At 43.4% G+C, this 12,531-nt stretch overlaps 1 protein-coding gene across 1 annotated transcript in view; it reads left to right on the top strand.

Moving 5' to 3' along the window:
- The window catches only part of ASTL (astacin like metalloendopeptidase), a 106,264-nt gene that overhangs the window by 34,428 nt on the left and 59,305 nt on the right, over window positions 1-12,531 (top strand). Inside the window, exon 3 of the mRNA XM_068274840.1 lies at window positions 6,572-6,665. The gene's annotated coding sequence lies outside the window, so the exon portion shown is untranslated. The remainder of the gene's footprint in view (window positions 1-6,571; window positions 6,666-12,531) is intronic.

The following is a 12,531-nucleotide window of genomic DNA, read 5'->3' as shown; positions in this document are numbered from 1 at the left end:
ATAACTTTTACCCAATCCAATAAATATACACTGAATGTTTTTTTTTTTTAATCAGACATGTAGCAGAATAACTTTCGCACTCAAATGTATAGGAAATTTTACTTTATTTGAAAAATGTCAGCACAGCAAGTTAAAAAAGTCATTTTTTTGACAAAATTCATGTCTTTTTTGATGAATATAATAAGTAAAACTCGCAGCAGCAATCAAATAGCACCAAAAGAAAGCTGTATTAGTGACAAGAAAAGGAGGTAAAATTCATTTAGGTGGTAGGTTGTATGACCGAGCAATAAACCGTGAAAGCTGCAGAGGTCTGAATGGAGAAAAAGGCTCTGGTCCTTAAGAGGCGAAAAGACTGTGGTCCTCAAGTGGTTAAAGTGGACCCAAATTAAAAATACAAGATTTCGGGAATAAAATCTATTTTCTAAATTATAAGAATAAATAGCAGCCTTTTTTCAGCTGCATGATGACAAATCTAAAATATTTTCCATTTATTGGAGGAACCCCTCCCTTCCTTTCATATTGCCTGGATTTTTCCGGCAAACTTGCGGAGGAGATAAAAAACAAAAACAAAACACAGGCTGCTACTGATGATGTCACAGGGGAGGTGATCTCAGCTTGTGTGAGATTTCACATAGGTGATGCCCCTGTGAGGTAGGGTAGCTGATGACAAACACACCCATGATCTAAAACCTCCTAATCTCAGAAGTAATGGCTGCCACCTGTATAAACCTAGTTATGAAAAGAGAAGGGTGAAAAGCATGCACTGAAATGCTCATAGGCTTAAAGGAGTGTTTATTTAGTATGTGTGTGAGTGGTACAACTAAATATTTTGAATTAAAAAAAAGTTTGGTTTGGGTCCGCTTTAATGACATGGTGACTTATAAAAACGGCTTGCTAGAGCCTCTTAATGGCTCCAGGACATTTTTATAAGTCAGACAGTGCTGCTCCCGCGCGTGCATCCCCATGCACGTGAAAATAGTGGGGGAAAAAAACCACCAAAGAAAACACCTTTCATTCCAAATACTGTATTGTCACCATACTTTGTACTAGGGACATAATTAAAATCTTGTGATAACCAGAACAAATAGGCAGATGAAATGTGGTGTTTTATGCACAGTAGCAGTGTTTCTGTTAAAACTATAGGGGATGAAATTGGAGAAATAGTGTGGCTTTTTTTTTTTTCATTTTTCCTCGTTTTTCCCTTTTAAAATGCATAGAAAATAAAGTAATTACTGAAAACAAATATCAACCCCAAAAAGCCCAATTGGTGGTGAAATAAACAAGATCTACATCATTTCATTGTGATTAGTAGTGATTGAGCTATTGGCAAATGAAAGGAATGAGCACTGAAAGCATACCTTCCAACTTTTTGAGATGAGAAAGAGGGACACTTAAGCTACGCCCCTGCCACACACCTGATCACGCCCCTGTCATGCCCCTAGTCACGCATACCATAAAGATTTCATAAGAAAAATGTTTTATAATTCAAACCACACTGGTCCTTTCAATCCTGGTTCATTTTCCTTCATATTAAAATTTTAAAATTAGCAATATATCAATTTAAAGGATGTGAATAAAGTTTATAGTCAATCAAACACATTTTTTTAGTATAAAATATATATATATATATATATATATGTATGTATGTATGTGTATGTGTGTATGTGTGTATGTGTGTATGTGTGTATGTGTGTATGTGTGTATGTGTGTATGTGTGTATGTGTGTATGTGTGTATGTGTGTATGTGTGTATGTGTGTATGTGTGTATGTGTGTATGTGTGTATGTGTGTATGTGTGTATGTGTGTATGTGTGTATGTGTGTATGTGTGTATGTGTGTATGTGTGTATGTGTGTATGTGTGTATGTGTGTATGTGTGTATGTGTGTATGTGTGTATGTGTGTATGTGTGTATGTGTGTATGTGTGTATCTCTCTATCTCTCTATCTCTCTATCTCTCTATCTCTCTATCTCTCTATCTCTCTATCTCTCTATCTCTCTATCTCTCTATCTCTCTATCTCTCTATCTCTCTATCTCTCTATCTCTCTATCTCTCTATCTCTCTATCTCTCTATCTCTCTATCTCTCTATCTCTCTATCTCTCTATCTCTCTATCTCTCTATCTCTCTATCTCTCTATCTCTCTATCTCTCTATCTCTCTATCTCTCTATCTCTCTATCTCTCTATCTCTCTATCTCTCTATCTCTCTATCTCTCTATCTCTCTATCTCTCTATCTCTCTATCTCTCTATCTCTCTATCTCTCTATCTCTCTATCTCTCTATCTCTCTATCTCTCTATCTCTCTATCTCTCTATCTCTCTATCTCTCTATCTCTCTATCTCTCTATCTCTCTATCTCTCTATCTCTCTATCTCTCTATCTCTCTATCTCTCTATCTCTCTATCTCTCTATCTCTCTATCTCTCTATCTCTCTATCTCTCTATCTCTCTATCTCTCTATCTCTCTATCTCTCTATCTCTCTATCTCTCTATCTCTCTATCTCTCTATCTCTCTATCTCTCTATCTCTCTATCTCTCTATCTCTCTATCTCTCTATCTCTCTATCTCTCTATCTCTCTATCTCTCTATCTCTCTATCTCTCTATCTCTCTATCTCTCTATCTCTCTATCTCTCTATCTCTCTATCTCTCTATCTCTCTATCTCTCTATCTCTCTATCTCTCTATCTCTCTATCTCTCTATCTCTCTATCTCTCTATCTCTCTATCTCTCTATCTCTCTATCTCTCTATCTCTCTATCTCTCTATCTCTCTATCTCTCTATCTCTCTATCTCTCTATCTCTCTATCTCTCTATCTCTCTATCTCTCTATCTCTCTATCTCTCTATCTCTCTATCTCTCTATCTCTCTATCTCTCTATCTCTCTATCTCTCTATCTCTCTATCTCTCTATCTCTCTATCTCTCTATCTCTCTATCTCTCTATCTCTCTATCTCTCTATCTCTCTATCTCTCTATCTCTCTATCTCTCTATCTCTCTATCTCTCTATCTCTCTATCTCTCTATCTCTCTATCTCTCTATCTCTCTATCTCTCTATCTCTCTATCTCTCTATCTCTCTATCTCTCTATCTCTCTATCTCTCTATCTCTCTATCTCTCTATCTCTCTATCTCTCTATCTCTCTATCTCTCTATCTCTCTATCTCTCTATCTCTCTATCTCTCTATCTCTCTATCTCTCTATCTCTCTATCTCTCTATCTCTCTATCTCTCTATATTATATTTACATAGAAAAAGGGACTAAGGCCTGAAAGAGGGACAGTTGGGAGCTATGCTGAAAGGTGAAAATTGCTCTTGTCCGTTAAGGTAAAAACGACCTTGGGGTGAAGTGGTTAAATGAAGCAGAGTAAATTGTCGATTGCTGTGCAATCATTCTAAATTGGAAGGGGGGGGGGGCGCATCCTCACAAGTTTGTCTCAGACAGCAAAAAGTCTACAACTGTGTGGTGGTGGTGTGCAAATTTGTGTATTTGGTTAAAGGCAGGGAACCTAAACTGAGGATATGGATGTTTGCTTTTTAAACAATACCAATTGCCTGCCTGACTCTTCTGCTGATGTCTTTGGCTGCAGTGGTGGCTGAATCGCACACCTAAGACAAGCATGCAGCTAATCCAGTCTGACTTCAGTCAGAGAACCTGATCTGCATGCTTGTTGAGGGGCTGTGGCTGAAAGTATTAGAGACACAGGATCAGCAGGAGAGTCAGGCAACTGGTATTATTTTAAAAGGAAAAATCCATATCCTTCTCAGTTTAGGTTCCCTTTAAAAAATAGGAGAGCTCAAGAAATGATTGATATTCGCCATGTAATTCATTCATGTTATTTGATCCACAATGAGCCAGTGGGTAATCATCTTTTCTACTGGCAGACATGAAAAAACAAAACTAGACAGCACCAACTGCCATTTATTTATAACCACACCCCACAACAATGCGATAGGTAAAAAGGTGGTCTTCCCCCCCCCCCCCCCCCTTTTTATAGATAAACATATGCACAGCGGGAGATACTTGTTGCTTGGCAGTTGGAAACCTGTTATTTCCCACAATGCAACAAGGTTCACAAACAGGAAACTGTCAGGATCTAGGCTAAAGATTTCTCGTTATAAAGGGGGTATCAGCTACTGATTGGGATGAAGTTCAATCCCTGGTTACAGTTCCTTTTTAAGAAACTACTGAAGCCAGAAAGGTCAGCAGGACTGCCAAGCAGCTGGTATAATTTAAAAGGAAATGCATATAGAAGCCTCCTATATCCCTCTTATGCTTGGTACACATGGTGCGTTTTTTTCGGGCGATTCTCCGTTCAATCAATTTTTTTTTTTACTCCTTTTTCCGCTCGAGTTTCTGCTTGATTCTCATCTTTTCTTATCAATTTCCATTCACTTCTATGAATAGAAAGTAACGATCAAAAGTAATATCGGACATGTCGGAAATTATCTATTGAACGCATCTATCTAACGTAAAAACTTATCGTGCATACCAAGCATTACTTCAGGTTCTCTTCAAGGTAACAAAGAAAGTAACTTCAAAGGCATATTATTTGCATGCATTTTGCTTGCTAGCGGAAACTGTTTTACACCCCATTGACTCTTTCTACCTCTGCCCATTGTTTTTGTCATTTATCAAAGCATAATGATTGTTCTCCGTCAACAAGTGTATGGTCACTGGGAAACTGAAGCAGTCATTATAAGCCAGTGGCCTTGTCTCTTCCTTAACCTGCTGGGCGTTCTGATTATGCGCAGCCGCATGGCTGCGCATGGTTTTTTATACCTAATTTTTTTTAATCATGTAGCTAGCCTAGCGCTAGCTACATGATACCCCCCCCTCCCTGCCAATTCCCACCCACCCTTCCGATCGCCACCGGCGCCTATGCCCGTCAGGAAATCCCCTTCTGAACAGGATTTCCTTGAGGGCTTTCCCCGTCGCCATGGAGACGAACGGAATGACGTCATCGACGTTGTGACGTCATAGGGAGTCCCAATCCACACCTCAGCGCTGCCTGGCACTGATTGGCCAAGCTGTGCACGGGGTCTGGGGTGGGCCTTATGTAGCTGCGGATCGGAGGCAAGCAGCGGCGATCAGAGAAACATGCAGCTAGCAAAGTGCTAGTTGCATGTTTCAAAAAAAATAAAATTATTCAAATCGGCCCAGTAGGGCCTTAGCGGTGGCCTCCGGCGTCTCTGAACGAGCCTAGCTCGTCCAGAACGCTAGGGAGGTTAAGTGCTGGCTGTATACTGTATAATAATGTCTTTGTATTTCTCAGGAGTCATCCAGACAAGTGGATAATTGCACTTGCCTAGGATGTAAATACTATATGAAGCATCTGAGATATCCTCTTATATCAGGCTGAGGCCTGGGATCCACTATCGGTGCTTTTCTAAGCGCCAGTGATTTGTAAAGCTCTTGCTAATGCAATGCTATGGGGGATTTTCAAAATAATCCCATCCCTCAACTGGGGTCACACACACATAGCATTACATTAGCATGACCTTTTCAAATCACAAGTGCTCAGAAAAGCTCTGCTAGTGGGTCCTAAAACAATCAGTGGCATAAGCATAACTATAGCCCGGGAGCTGGGGAGGGCGGTGCTCTGGGCAGTCCTGTACCTAATGTAAGTATGCATAATGTGCAGCGGAAGCCTTATTAAACATTAGTCTGCGTGAGGGGATGGCCATCTCATAGTTTTAATTTGTAGGTATATATGTAAATTTAGAATGAATAAATTTGTAATTTTGGAAAAATGTTTTTTCCTGTAGTTTATCGCTTCTGCCTAGATAGGACACCTGTAGTTTTACTACCTCTCCATCACTTTGTGTATACCTTATTAAACTTTACCTGTTCCCATTGATCCACTTATTCTCCACTTCCTGGTTAATTGACAAGTGTCAGTCATGCAACCAGCCAATCACCATTTGAGGACTTGGTTATTGGCTGGCTACACGATACTTGCTAACTAAAAAGGAAGTGGAGCATACGAGATCGATGGGAGAAGGTAATGTATAAGGCTTCCACTGCGCTTTCTGCATTATTACATTGGGCACAATACTGGGCCCCCTAGCTCCTGGCCCTGGGGGAGGGTGGGATCTATGCGGGGGGGGGGGGGGGGGCAGCGAAGTATAGTTATGCCGCTGAGCACAATCTTCTTAAGGCCCATAACCAGTGATTCTTGCTGCCTATTTTTTTATGACAAAGGTTTTTTTTTCACAATTCAGAGGGACATTATTTAACAAAAAAATTTGTTAATGTTTAACGACACGTCACCCGCAGTGATCGTTCGTTTTTGAACGACTGACGTCGAATTAAGTTGACGAGGATTGTTCCAATCCACATTGACTTGCGTGGGGTTTTGCTGTGATCGTGTAAATGGTCATTTACACTAGAATTTCCTCCTCCACAACTGACACTTTCCGATTCGGCTGGATGGATCGGCGACCGATTATTCGTCGGCAGAGATCCCTGATCCATCTAGCCGTTATCTGCTAGTGGGTATTTACCTTTTATATTATATGAAGGATCTGATATATCCTCTTAGATCACATTAACACAATCTTCTGTAACACTTTCCATTTAGCTAAATTCATCCACCACGTACAGTCCAGATCTTTTGCTATGGATAAAGAAACGCTCTGAAATACCAATACCCTATGTTCTTGATCCAAGTTACTGTGAGTATTTATCTTAAATTTACCATTTACATCTGTACTAAACTGATTTAACTAAGTTGGTTAATTGCTTTTCCAGCCTTCATCACCTGTAAGGATCACAAAAAGACCGTGTAACCTGGTGCCTACGCTCAGGTCTTCTGAGTGCTTCACGTACATAGTCATTTTTCTGTTGAGTTTTATAGCTTTACATTTAAGATTGTATCAGACTGTAGCAGTTGCAGTTTAGAATCCACACTGAGCCTATTTCAGCTGAAAAAGAAGCATAACTAATGTCCCATTGTACTCTTCTGCAGTAAAACCTCATGGTACTCTTTAACTACCTGAAGACCACCTAACGCCAATTGGCATCAAGTCCTGAGGCTGCAGTTTGCAGGAGATCATGCGCAGGCTGCGCGCACATCTCCTGCTTGAGGGGCGAAGCCCCCCCAAGCAGGCTGAAGCCTATGACAGCTGATCACTCTGATTGGCTGGCGAGGGGAGGAAGGGAGCAGGGAAACAGATTTAAAAAAAACAAAAAACAAAACAAAACAAAAAAAAAACAAAACAAAAAAACACATTTTATTAAAAAAAAAACCCCACATCAAAATTTAAAAAAAAAAGAAAAAAACACGGGGTTGGGGACGGCATCAGACCCCACCAACAGGGAGCTCTGTTGGTGGGGAGAAAAGGGGGGGGGGGGATCACTTGTTTGTTGTGTCGTGTGGCCCTGCAGCTTGGCCTTAAAGCTGCAGTGGCCCATTTAGTTAAAATTGGGGGGTTTAACACTGCGGTCCTCAAGTGGTTAAGAATGCCTATAGTTTACTTTTCATACATAATTGATTCGTGTATTGAAAATGTGACCATTTATTCATGAATGTAGATGTTTCAGACAGTTCTAAAATGGCATTTCCAGTGTACATGTAATACAAATAAATGTTGCCTGCTGGAAACTTTAAATTGACTTGGGCAGAGTGACAAAGTTCTGTGCCTGCATGAGAATTCAGCACAAGCTGCATTGTTTGCAGCGTTCATCTAAGTCTGGAAGGTACTGCTAGTTTCTTGTTTCCTCATCAGGCAAAGCTGTACTCTGGAGTATGTGATTAAGCAATACAGCTATTTATTTATTTATTGTATTTTTAGAGCGCCAACATATTATGCAGCGCTGGACCTTAGTTAAGGTTACAGACAATATTTAGGGGTGACATACAGCAATAAGACAATACAGGAATACATGCAAACCAGATCACAGTACGAGTACAAGGTAATTCTTAGTCAATCACTGGAGGGGAGCATGGACATTAGGCAAGTTGAGTTCACTCAGATCCATATTATGGGTGTACTGTAATGGAAGTGCGTGATCAGGTAGGAGACAAAAAGAGGACCCTGACCAAAGGCTTACAATCTAGAGGGAGAGGTGGGGACGTGAAAGGTAGGGGAGCAGAGTTCTGCTGCGGGTTTAGAGCACTAGTGGGGGGGGGGGGGGTAAGCCAGAGTAAAAAGATGAGTTTTGAGGGCCTTCTTGAAGATTTTGAAGGAGGGGGAAAGATTACTCAGTAAAGGCAAAAAGCAGACGTTTGGCACATCCCACATGCATATAGACAATCCTCAGTGATCGCTTCACAGGAAATAAACTGAACGACCCACTATATGCACTTTTCAAATGAATGTCACTGGACGTGAGCTCCGCATAAAAAATCGAGAAAAGAAAACAAACCAATGGTATGTAAAGAATCACAGAAGCGTGCACCTTCCGTCTCTGGATTTATTTCCATAACCGTGACAGTGAAACAGTACAACTTGTATCTTCATTTTTCAAAGTAAACAACATCGTTTCATACGTGCATGGGTGGATCTTACGTGTCCTCAAGATGAGATCCTCAAGATGAGGACATGTAAGATCCACCAATGCACGTATGAAACGATGTTGTTGTTTACTTTGAAAAATGAAGATACAAGTTGTACTGTTTCACTGTCACGGTTATGGAAATAAATCCAGAGACGGAAGGTGCACGCATCTGTGATTCTTTACATACCGAAGGAGGGGGAAACCCTGATGGGAGGAGGTAGGGAGTTCTATAGTTTTGGAGCAGCTCTTGAGAAGTCCTGGAGTCGTGCATGGGATTGGGTGATGATGGGGCAGTCAGGTGAAGTTCATTGGAAGAGCGGAGTGAGTGGCTAGGTGTGTACCTCTGGGTAAGATTGGAAATGTAGATTGGACAGGTTTTGTGGACAGACTTGTAGGCCATACACAGTATCTTGAATCTGATTCTGGACTAGATAGGAAGCCAGTGGAGGGATTGACGGAGAGGAGTTGCTGTAGTGGAGTGATGGGAGAAGTGGATAATTCTGGCTGCTGCATTCATGACAACAGAGGGGCTATTCTGGTCATAGGGAGATCAGACAGAAGGACGTTGCAGTAGTCAAGGTGGGAAATTGAGGGCATGGATGAGGAGTTTGGGGGTGACTGTGGTCAGGAAAAGGGAGATCTTGCAGATGTTACAGAGGTGGAATTTGCAGGACTTTGTGAGGTTTTGGATGTGGGGGATGAAGGAGAGTGCGGAGTCCGGAATGAAACCCAGACAGCGGGCTTGAGAGGTAGGATGAATGGTAGTGTGGTTAACAGTGGAATTCACTTCTGGGAGGGTCTGGGATGGCTGGGGTGGGAAGATCATAAATTCCGTTTTTTGTCCAGGTTTAGTTTCAGAAACCTAGCCGACATCGAGGAGATGGCTGATAGGCAGGAGTAGTGGTGGATAGGTCAGGGGTAGGTCAGCTCTACCTCCACACCCCTGACCTATCCATGGTAGTGAAGGATAGGTCAGGGTGTGGAGTTAGATCTGGGTGTCATGCATACAGATGATGATTAAACCCATGGAGGAGATAACCTTGCCAATGGAGGATGTGTATAGGGAGAACAGTAGGGGGCCAATTACCAAGCCTTGGGGGATTCCTACCAAGAGGTGGTTGGGGGTGGATGAGGGCCCATTGAAGGAGGTCGTGAAGGTGCAGTTGGAAAGGTAGGATGAGAGCCAGGCCAGGGCGAGGTCATGAATGCCCATGGACTGGAGGGACTGGAGGAGTAGGGGATGGTCCACTGTGTCAAAAGCTGCTGAAAGGTCGAGGAGGAGAATGGAGTAATTGCCTTCAGCTTTATCTAAGGCGAGGTCATTGACCACTTTGGTGAGAGCGGTTTCGGTTGAGTGGGTTTGCAGAAATCCAGATTGCAACGGGTCTAGCAGGGAGTTGGCATTGAGGTACTGGGTCAGGCGTTTGTGAACCAGACGCTCAGAGTTTTTAGGCAAAGGGGAGAAGGGAGATAGGGCAGTAGTTGGAGAATGAGGGGTCAAAGGAGGGTTTCTTGAGCAGGGGTAGTACAGTGGCCTGCTTGAAGTCTGAGGGGAAGGTGCCTGTGGATAGGGTGAGGTTAAACAGGGCAGTAAGGACTGGGGCCAAATCCGGGAAGTGAGGACGGAGTAAGTTAGACGGGATGGGGTCAAGGGGGGAGGTAGTGGTATGGGAAGTCTGCAGTAGGTGGTTGACTTCCTCAATGGTAGTAGGACTGAAGGAGGGGAGGATAGGATAGGATGGAGGAGGCGCTGGATGGGAGGGGGTGGGAGGTGAGGATTGAATGCTGGATATTTCCTGATGAATGGAGATGATTTTGTTGGTGAAGTGGGTGGCTAAATCCATGGCAGAGAGGGAAGAAATGGATGATTAGGGGGGTTCAAGCAGGTAGTTGAAAGTGGCAAAGAGACGGCGGGGGTTGGAAGCTTGAGCTCCGATGAGCTTGGTGAAGTATTCCTGCTTCGCATCAGCAAGGGCAGTGTGGAAATGTAGCAGGTTAGCCTTGTACTGTATGAAATCCTGATTAAGTCGAGTTTTCCTCCATTTCCGTTCAGTGGCACGTTTTACCCTCTGGAGGTTGCAAGTATGGGTGGTGCGCCAGGGCGGGGGGTTAGGGGGGCGGTTGCGGCAAAATATTTGGGGTGCAGCTTCCTCTAGGGCCGAAGAGAGTGTTTGATGATACTGAGCTGAAGCAAGATTAGGACAGTTTTGGGTGGGGAGAGAGGAGGAGAGGGCATGGGGGGGTGGCTAGGACACTAGGGTTGAGCTAACGTAAATCTCGCTGCCATCGACCAGGTGAGTGGTTGGGTGGTGCCTTGTGTGAGGAGGTTGAAGGTGAGAAGGTGATGGTCTGAGGGCGGGAAGGGTGCGATGTCATGGTCTGTAATGATGGTGGATTTAGTGAGTATCAGATCGAGAGTGTGACCTGCTGTGTGGGTTGGGGTGTTGGTATGTTGTACTAGGCTATCTGACAGAGGTTTCTGTTGTCTGGCTACCAAGCTATATGCTGGTTCCAGGGCAGTGAGCTCATGTTCTGCATCACTTTGAGTGAAATTCTTGATACCAGCACAGATTGTCCATGAACACTTGCATTAGATATGTAGGGTTTCCACAATTCCTGAAATGTGTGTAATAGAAGAGAAAAAAAAAGTAAAAAGATCTTTATGTATTTGTGTTTTTTATATGCGGTACTAGTTTGTGGCCAATTAAAGACAACCTGAACTTTTTTCAAACAAGGGATTTTTACTTACCTGGGGCTTCTCCAAGCCCCACTGTAGTGTCAGGGACTATAGTGTTAGAGACAGTGCCAAAGGAAACCTGGGGGGCCGCTTCCCCCAGCAAATTCAGTCCCCCAGGGCTGCCGCACCCTAACCACCCTCCAATCTCCCCCTCAACTTTCCTATGCTCCCCGGGGCCCCTGCACGGTATCAGCATTCTCACCTGTCCCAGCTGCTCTGTCCTGCTCCCCATCTTCTTCCCGCTGCCTGCTTCTTGTGACCCGCCACATATTATGCGTAAACGTAATGACGTGCACTGGGTCACAAGAGGCAGGCATCAGGATTAAGATGGGGAGTAGGACAGAGCAACCGGAACAGGTGAGATACAGTGCTGCTATCGTGGTATTCTTACTTTGCCGCAGGGGGCGAGGGCTTGTGCGAACAAGTGATCCTGAGAGCTATGCTGGCAGTAGCCAATAAGCACGACTGGAGTTCTTGTTTGCAGATGTTTCTGAGCTGCCAGTGGTGCAACAGAAAAGATGCCAAGGAACCGGACACATTTTGGGGGGCTGGGAGGAGCCCCAGGTAAGTAAAAATCCATTTTTAAATCCAAAATACTTAATGCTGCAAACCTTCTTAAAGGGAACCTTAACTGAGTGATATGGATGTTTCCTGTTAAACAATACCAGTTGCCTGGCAGTCCAGCTGATCTCTTTGGCTGCAATAGTGGCTGAATCACACCCTGAAACAAGAATGCAGCTAATCCAGTCTGACTTCAGTCAGAGCACCTGATCTGCATGCTTGTTGAGGGGCTGTGGCTAAAAGTATTAGAGACACAGGATCAGCAGGCGATTCAGGCAACTGGTATTATTTTAAAAGGAAAAATCCATATCCTTCTCAGTTTAGGTTCCCTTTAAACATTGTTGTGTGAATTTTTCTGTATAATTTGATACTTTAGTTAGAGATGGCCCGAACGGTTCCAGGCAAACTTCTGGGGTTCGCGATCGCGGAGAACCGCAAACTTTTCCGGAAGTTCGATTTGCCCCCATAGTGCATCATTAGGGTCAACTTTGACCCTCTACATCACAGACAGCAGGCACATTGTAGCCAATCAGGCTACACTCCCTCCTGGAGCCCCCCCCCCCCCCCCCCCCTATAAAAGGCAGGCAGCATCAGGCTTTTTATTCACTCGTGTGCCTGCAGTAATTAGAGAAGGGAGAGCTGCTGTGCAGAGACCTATAGGGAAAGCATAGTTAGGCTTTTGTAGGCTTCATAGCTTGCTCCTTGCTGATTCTTATTGCTAAGAAACAGCTCTTTTGAGAGCT

This window comes from Hyperolius riggenbachi, chromosome 3, assembly GCF_040937935.1.
Source record: "Hyperolius riggenbachi isolate aHypRig1 chromosome 3, aHypRig1.pri, whole genome shotgun sequence".
Lineage (NCBI taxonomy): Eukaryota > Metazoa > Chordata > Amphibia > Anura > Hyperoliidae > Hyperolius > Hyperolius riggenbachi.
Note: the sequence above shows the minus strand (reverse complement) of the source record. Positions and strands in the feature narration are given on the sequence as shown.